Source organism: Chanodichthys erythropterus, chromosome 15 (assembly GCF_024489055.1).
Source record: "Chanodichthys erythropterus isolate Z2021 chromosome 15, ASM2448905v1, whole genome shotgun sequence".
Classification (NCBI taxonomy): Eukaryota; Metazoa; Chordata; class Actinopteri; order Cypriniformes; family Xenocyprididae; genus Chanodichthys; species Chanodichthys erythropterus.
This window is the reverse complement of record NC_090235.1, coordinates 18,876,312-18,885,538: the sequence shown is the minus strand read 5'-3', so window position 1 is coordinate 18,885,538 and position 9,227 is coordinate 18,876,312. Positions and strand designations below refer to the sequence as shown.

General features: G+C 38.5%; 1 long non-coding RNA gene and 1 other non-coding gene across 2 annotated transcripts; both read left to right on the top strand.

The window, feature by feature from the left end:
• The first annotated feature begins 332 nt into the window (after window positions 1-332).
• On the top strand, window positions 333-439 carry LOC137002276 (U6 spliceosomal RNA). The gene has a single exon (XR_010891809.1). It is a non-coding gene; the product is annotated as a U6 spliceosomal RNA (small nuclear RNA).
• A 113-nt stretch (window positions 440-552) lies between these two features.
• Window positions 553-7,085, top strand: LOC137001962 (uncharacterized). Its single transcript, XR_010891753.1, has 3 exons — window positions 553-660; window positions 1,380-1,497; window positions 4,448-7,085. It is a non-coding gene; the product is annotated as an uncharacterized lncRNA (long non-coding RNA).
• Window positions 7,086-9,227: the final 2,142 nt, after the last annotated feature.

Below are 9,227 nucleotides of genomic sequence, written 5' to 3'. Positions count from 1 at the left end.
CGAGGAAAGTAGTTGCCCTTTGACCCCAGGGAGGGTCTGAAAGGGGGGGATGGTGCGCTACACGTGACAAAGAGCTCCTCCGCGTCACACCGAGGCGTCCTATCACCGCCAGCAGAGACAGGCTTTTTTACATATTCAGTCTCGGAGAATACTACGGTAAAACTGCTGGTTTGAAAATATCTTCGTTTTTTAAGGTTTGCTTGTTTACATCACCATGATTCGCAGTCACATTTATATAAGTGAGTAGAATAAGTGTTTTATTCACTTACCACCACTAAAATACATAGCTGGGGGTGCTGGGTATAAATAACTGTCCTCCGATCTCTCAGTTCGTGCTCGCTTCGGCAGCACATATACTAAAATTGGAACGATACAGAGAAGATTAGCATGGCCCCTGCGCAAGGATGACACGCAAATTCGTGAAGCGTTCCTTATAGATTTTTTGTGTTATTATTTATGATTTTACTGTAATATTTCATATTTTATACTGTACAGGGTGATTAACCTGATTTTAGGGTGCAGTGCGCAGCCAGAACGCTAGAGCGCAGCACTGCAGTGGAGCCTCCCTCAGAGCGTCTCGCTCTACAGCTCTACATCTTCAATTCGGGTTTAAAGAAATAATAAGTACATAAACATTTTATTTCCCAGCAAAAATATGTTGTAAGTATTCGCAATGATTACATTTATCATCCTAATGTTTCATCAGACGATTTAATCTATCGTATTTTAGTCTGACAGTTGTTAATGTATATCATGGGTAATTTCTTCGACTCAAAGCAGCAGAAATCGACACGAATTCAGTCAAATATGATTATATAGATTAAATACTAATGTATAAAATCATTTAAATTCGCTTACCATGTATATAGCTTGTCTGAAAAATGTGCGTCGTTTTCCTTGGCTTGTTTTTCTTTTGTAAAGAGCGAAAACGAGAATTATAAATATTAAATGTGCATTTTAATTTCCACCCATCACAAAAACCTACAAAACAGTGTTAATAAATGAATGTTATTGCATGATTTTGATTTGCAATTCAGATGAATTGCAGGACAAACGCCCTTAGCTGCATTCAAGACTAAAACTTATGAGATTGGAAACTAGAAACATATCTTAAAAGACAATGTTTAAAACAAAATTATGCTAGATTTGAGAGGTTATCTAACTTGTTGTGTAGTGCAAAACTAAACTGAAGTAGTTACAGATGTAAATATGACTGGATGTCATGTGTCAGTCGTATTTCTCTAAACTTAAGTAATATTAACTTTTCACAGCTTTTTTATTTCCTCATTTACTTATTTTTTTTTTATCTTGCATACAACTTAGTCATGATGAAAAGATGATTAAAAAAAGTGACTAGCCTATAATTGTTTCTGATTTAGGCCTCACATCAAGCTACATCTTCCTGATCATGATTAAAGTCTTCAACTCTTCTCTAATATCAAGCAAACACGCACACAGGAGACATCCAAACATCTGGATGCACACCTACAGCTGAAGGTATGACTATGTTGACCTCTTATCCAATCTGAACACAGCCTGTGAAAGGCTTTTTAGTGCCGCTGGATTGATCTTCACCCTAAGAAGGGGAGCAATTAATTCAAATAACTTTGTAATGTTTTTGTATTGCTGGTTTAGATGTAGTGCTCTCTGTTGCTCCTCCCACTATCCACTTCATGTTTGGGAGTGCCTCCTGATTTAAGGTGTGAGTTTGGAGCTGTATGTATATAAGAAAACCCAGAGATTTCCAAACAAACAAGAGAGAAACTTTCCTCTGAGACACTATCATCTTCTACTTGTCACTTACATTGTGAAACTATGTGAAAGTTTCCTGATAATTTACTCACTCCCATGTCATCCAAGATGTTTATGTCTTTCTTTCTTCAGTCTAAAAGAAATGAAGGTTTTTGAGGAAAACATTCCAGGATTTTTCTCCATATAGTGGACTTTACTGGGGTTCAATGGGTTGAAGGTCCAAATGTCAGTTTCAGTGCAGCTTCAAAGAGCTCTACATGATCCCAGATGAGGAATAAGAGTCTTATCTAGAGAAATGATTGGTCATTTAAAAAAAATAAATAAAAATGATATACTTTTTAACCACAAATGCTCTTCTTGCACTGCTCTGTGATGCTCCACGCATTATGTAATCATGTTGGGAAGGTCACGCGTGACATAGGCAGAAGTACAGCGATAGGGTGAAAAACTCATTTTCAAAAATCTCATTTTCAAAATCATCCGACATCGTTGTTTTACCTTTTTTTGGTGGGGGGGTAAAGGCCGTTTGACTTAGTCTTTGCACTTTCGCTTTGTAAATGGAGTGTGTTAAAGTAATCTCCTTGGTTGTATGTTTCTGTGTAGTACTGGCCTGTGTGGTCAGGCTCCCCTTCGAGTTAATTCACTGCTTAATTGTTTCTTTCTTGTGGGATCATTTGTAGGGAAGTTGATGCAATTTAATTTGAGAATTCATGTTTTCTCCTGTTTTCAAAGCTGCAGTCTGCAACTTTTTTTGTGTTCAAAATTTACAAAAATTATATAATGAGAATATACAACATGAATCCATTTTCCAAACCATGTTTTTGTCTTATCCTGAATCATTATGGTACACTTATAATAAGTGTTTATATTCAGACTATTTCAGACTGGTAGGACTCGCCGCAGAGCATCACAGTAACTGTGTGAGACGCCATAGACATACACAGAAAAAAGTAGCTCCGGCTAGAATGTTCCTCCGCAAGACACGTGCAGTTCTGTTTATTAACCACTAGAGGGCCAAAAATCGCGGACAGCAGCTTTACATAGAGAGGGAGTAAGGGAAGAATTTGTCATTGATTTCTTTTATTTTTGAAGCTAGGTAAGTAATTTATTTAACCCTCTACTGCACGCTTTATGATAATTCTATATAAAAAAATATTTGACTCTTTTTTTTTTCTTAGAATGCCTTACCTTGTAATAGTGGAAATAAATAATAAGTGTAAGTGTATATTTTTTTCCTCAGAAATGTTGTTTGTATTGACTAAATTGGTGCTATTATAAGCTTTAGCAGTACATATAAACAACATTATTTTCCAACATCTTGTGCTTTTATTTATTCCATTCTCTTTTGCCGAATAATGCTTTATATTCTTTGAATTTCATCACGTTTTTCGTAAATATTATTTAAATTGCAAATGTAGACAGTTAAAAACAAATCTAATACTGTTCATCATGTATCATAAAACATAAAACCAAAAACATTGCAGTTCATGAAAATTCAACATTATGCAATCTTATGAGAGTAAGGTTATGAACATGAACCCCCATAATCCTTCAAACTTCATCTTTTTTCTGTGCGAAACTTCAAAAAGCATTTTTTTTCAGAGGTGAGACACAGGTACACATCACATTTGGTTGCCATATGGCAACACAGGCATTTTATCGATTTACCAAAAACTAATTTTATAACTTTTTTGAGTGGTGAATATGTCATCATAACTTACCTGAGACGATGTTAACAATTTTTTTGTGAATTTGACATGTTTGTTACTGACGTTTTAGTTTGCTTTCAGCAACTATACCGACAAGAGACGGCAGTCTGTCAGAAATCGCACAGAAAAAAATTGCATGTCATGTGACTTAACCAAAGCACATCATTGGCTAAACTAAGGTCTTTTCTTACCAAGAAAAAAAAATGAGAATGTTCTCTGAAAGAGACAGTGGCAAGGAAATGAACACAAAGAGTATGTTGCTATATGGCAACACTATGCGGTAGAGGGTTAAACATATATTATATAAAACATGACTGACTGTGTTTATGTGAGTACTCACCAAGACCGGCATTTTGACATTATTTTGTGTCTATTTGACTGTTTAAGCACAATAAACAGCAAAAAAAGAACTCAATCTAGTACTGAGAGGCGGCTTTATGTGTGCAGACTTTGGGTGTGAGCCCAAAATCTGCAGGAATGAGTAAAATTATGTGCAATTACACACAGTACCACTGCGAAATTCAAGCCCTGTAACACCAATAATATTCATCCGGAGAAAATTAAATGAGTGAGTGAGGAGAGGCGGGTTTGTGTGTCGACTCGTTGTCAGAGAGATTAGAAAGCGAGAAAGTGTAGCTGTATCTATTCTGTGGAAAATGAGTATTGGAAGCATCTCGGATATTTCAATGATATTTTTGACAACACTAGATTGCACTTACTTTATTTCAGTCGCCTTTTTAAAAGAAGAAAAAATGAAAAATGTATAGATTATAAATTCAACCCGGCAAAGTGGCTAGTAGGAGTGACTGTGTTACACACCACTGCTGAAATCCACCGCATCAGGCGGGTGTTAATGTCAAGACCTGATTGTTTTACTTACAACAATGTGACAATAATTAAAAAATGCATTGACATAGAAAAGGAAATTTAATTTTGATAATTAAGCAAGTACTTATACTCTGTCTTTGCAACTTTCACTTGCTCAGGCAATGAAGACCCTGCTGTATCTGTCCGACCAGGAGGTTGTATGGCCGCTGCCCGCTGCTGAATGGGTTCTGGGGGATTGAAGCTGAGCTCCATAATTTCGAGGGGCTCACCATCGAAGTCCAAATCCTCAAACCCCTCATCTCCCTCCAGATCACTCTCCAGGTCTTCAACTTGAATCCCATCTGGAGTATCAGGATCAGCACCAAAGTCTTCCTCAAAAGGTTTATTTGTTTGGGAATACATGTACTCCACAACAATGAGTTCACCTGTAGGCATTCAAAGTGTGATGAGCACATGAAATGCAGGTGCTACTACACAAAAGTGTGCCATGTTACCTGTGTATCCACCAGGGCTGGTGTAATCCTCCACCAAATTAAGGCCTGGTTCAGTGTGTTGGCATACTGCTGCGGTTGGCCACCATAGCAGACAACCTTTCTTTCAACGGCAGCAACTGCACCAGCCTCATTCCAGCAGGTATATCTGGAAGTGCAGGTCACTGGCACTTGTATCTAGAAAAGCAGGCAGAAAGAAGTAAGCACCATGAAAAACACATGAACAAACAACTGCATTGTTTAGGAAACATGCATACCTGGCACAAAACGATTTAGGTGCAGGTGGAAGGACTGAGCCACGTGCAGAGGCAGGATTACCCATCCTTTGTTGGGTCCTGGATGCATTCAACATGGCGCTGTTGGGTCCGCCAGATCTCCTCCATCCTGTCTTTGTCCAGGAACCTGATTCCCATTGCGTCTGTTGCTTCACTGAAGTTTGCTGGGCTCCACGAGCGGTGGGATTGCAGCCGCTGGCCTCCTTCAGTTTCTTGACATCTGCAGCATCCCACTCAAAGATAGAGGCCGAGAGGCGTCCCATGAAGGGGCCGTACAGCGGGTGGCTGTCTGTGGTGACCCCGACTGCGATCCGCCACAAAAAATGCCACAAATCCAGCCTCACCACCAGCTGTCACACTCGCTAAACATCGCTGCCGCCTTGCCTTTACCTCCTGCAGAGCAGCAGTCCCAGTCCACATAAAGAATTGGGGAAGAATCACCGGTAGCGATCCACAAGCCCAGAACACATAGAAAGCACTTGCCCAATTTCATTCCCCACATCTATATCCCATAGAACATCGCCAGCTAGCATCTTGGTGACCTAAAGTGGACGATAAGAAGTATTAATAATCAAAGGAACAATAAAAAAATAACACTAAATCAGGCTTTGCCTTTTTGGCGGAGTCATTCTTTAGGATGGAGCCATAAACAGAGTTTTATTTTAGTTCAGGAAGAAGTGTCAGTACATCTTTGGCATATACTGACAGCAGCCAAGATGGACAAGGCAGCGGGGCAATGAGACGGGTGGGATCAGTGTCCTGGGTCACAAAATTCCTCAGCACAGAGAAGTACATTGTTGACTGTCCAAGCCAATGCTCTTTGTGCCTGACGCACAGGTGTCTGTACAGAGCTGTGGCTCTGGTCCCCAGCGTGTGCCTCCGAATCAGTCTCACCACCTCCTTATCACAGGACAACCTACATGAAGTAAAAAGGACCAAAGCACAATGTCAGACTATTATGTAAGTGTATTTTATGTTAAGAGATTTAAAAACACTCATACCTGTAGGTTAGGACTGCAGGAAATTGATTACGGTGGCTGGGATCTAACTGGTCCAGGATGTCTTGTGACCAGGCTGGACCGACATTCAGTGTACTTGGTTGCCATAAAATACCACCCATTTAGGTCGAAGACCCTTCGGATGGTCTTGTACATGCCATAACCCGTTAGCTGGATGCCAAGGCGATGGCAGTATGCCCACATACAACAAGGAACCCAGAGAAACAGCCTGCTGTGAAAGAAGGCATCAGGTTTAGAAAGGGGCTAGGAGTGGCACTTGTACCTAGAAAAGCAGGCAGAAAGAAGTTAGCACCATGAAAAGCACAACTGGATTGTTAAGGAAACATGCATACCTGGGACAAAATGATTAAGGTGCAGGTGGAAGGACTCCAGGGATGTTGAGCCACGTGCAGAGGCAGGATTACCCACCCTTTGTTCACCTGCCCTACCTTTCTGTAAAGCTGGTTGCATTCAACGTGGTGCTGTTGGGTCCGCCAGATCTCCTCCATCCTGTCCTTGTCCTGATTCCCATTGTGTCTATTGCTTCACCTAAGTCCTTAAGGAGCTGTTCAATCTCCACAAGTGCGGCGACGACAGTGCTCTAGTGCTTGAGTACTTGAGTAAAAGTACAGATACGTGTATTAAAATATTACTCAAGTGAAAGTAATATTTAGCACTACTTTTCAAATTTATTTGAGTGAAAGTACAAAAGTACTTGATTTTGAATGTATTCACTGATTGATGAATGTTTATTTTTTGTAATTTTATGCCACTTATATAATTTAATTTTATATTTTATTAGTATTTTATATAATCCAATTGCAGCACTAGTCAGTATGGAAGATTAGTGGATGCCTATGTAATGTGTCTTGACAAACAATATAAAAGGCTAATATGCGTCACATTTTAAGTGGGCAAGATGAATGTGCATGTGTTATTTTCATTCGTGTTAGAGCTGCATGATTTTGGATAAAATGAGATCTCCCACAATTCTGAACAGACAACTAAATAAAATAACTTTTAATTATTTACTAGAGGACAATATCTTAATTGCTGCAGTCTATTTAAAAATATTTAAATCAATTAAATTTTTAAAAAAATTCAATGACTCACTCATACTTCACTTGTTTCATTACTGGATGAATCAATGTTTTTGAACGAATCTTTTGAATGAATCATTCAATATCAAATACATTTTTAACAGTCGCTTGTCGCCTCCTAGTGGTGTAACGATGTAATCGACACAACCGTTTTTTGAAGCGCCAAGTTCGTTTTAAAAGGTGATTTGCTCGCTAACGTAGACTTCCGTGTTTATATCCAAACTATAAACTTTTATCGCAGTACTTCTGTGATAATTTGCAGACACGCGTTAAATAATTTCAGAGGGCTTAAACAGATCGCAGATTTAGTTCACATTTAGACCTAAATATGATTTAGGTTTTTAGATTTTCAGTTACAATAATTAATCCTAAAAGTCAACATTAGTAACTTACTTTTTGCCATCAGTCGCACGCGCTCAGTTCTTGGCTAATTTTCAGTCAGATTTGTAAATTCAGTCCACTGGAGACTGAACGGATCATTGAATCAGTGAGTTGTTGACTCGAATGAATTGTTTGATGTGATTTGCGAACCGATTTAACAGGATGATTGAAAAGAATTGACCATTATGACTGGTTTTGTGGTCCACGGTTACATATGTAGATTAAGCTGACAAAGAAGCTTATAAAGTAAAGTTATTTTTGTGATTGTCATGATAATTTTTTGGAGTACATAAACGCTGCAGAGAAAAAAAGGATCATCTTGTTGTATTTCAACACATCACCAGAGGGCGCTACAATTGAATTGCTATTTGATTGATGAAATGCGTTGCATTATTGTACAAACAAATGCTGTAAAGTTAACTTTTCCCCCTCTAATACTGAAATAGTGTTAGATGGAGGTATCTCAATGCTAAAATATATATTTGGCTTAATATTTTGTTATGTTCAATCTGAAAAACAATCGGCAGTTAGCAAAGCTAATCTCTAAGTAAAGGTTATTCCTTTACTTCCTTTCTGAGACACGAAAACCTAAATCGTTTTAGTTAGGAATACAGCAGAGGCTTGGATTCTCATGCACATTTTACTAGGCTGTCCGATGAAGAAACTGGGCTAAAACTGAAGGATGCGCACATCATCAAAGGCAGGGAGGGAGAGAGTTGCGCTTCATCCACGAGGAACGAGTGTGTGGAAAATCCTCACTGAAGAGTTCCTCAAACTTCACCTCAGTAATTTAAATGGAAACATGCATATCTTGCCCCACTTAATTTATGCCACAGATGTCGCAGTTGTTCCTGAAATGACTGGTTTGTTTATTCCATAAGAGGAATCAACATGGGAAAACTGCAATCGAAACATGGTGAGACACTTTGCGAATAACAGACGCTGCAACATCAAGATAATTCATGCTGATTGTAGTTTTATTTTTTCTAGCATGTAAACGGAGAGAAAATCCAGAGGGTGAGTGTGTATCTTCATTATTTCTGCCATGTAGCTTTTACATAGACACATAAAAAGGATTACTAAATGGAGGTTTGTGTTGCGATAGGAGATGCTTTTAAGGAGCTTGAGTGTATCAGTGAAGTGGACAGAAACAAGCTGGTAAAGGTACAGTTCATTCTTAATATTCAGCACGGATGAGTTAAAAAAGTGCATGTTTATGATTTTAATTGGTTGAGTACAACTGCCATTGGTAACACTTAATCACAACTTTTAATAAACCGTTATGAAACATTACAACTTAATGTTTAATAAATTATAGGTCATGTAGGTATTGTCATCTACACTGTATTTGTTTTAATGCACATGAAATAGGCTACTGATCTGCTTAGCATTATGTAATGAGAGGCGAGTTCCCAGAAGTGCTCTATTTTCACACACTAATAAAGGGTTAGTTCACCCAAAAATGAAATTTCTGTCATTTATTATTCACCCTCATGTCGTCCCACACCTGTAAGACCTTCGTTAATCTTCCGAACAATAAATTAAGATATTTTGATGAAATCAGAGTTTTTTTTATCCTCCATTGAAAGCAATGCATTTACCACATTCAAGGTCCAGAAAGGTACTAAACACTTTGTTAAAACAGTCGACATGACTGCAGTGGTTCAACCTTAATGTTATGAAGCATCGAGAA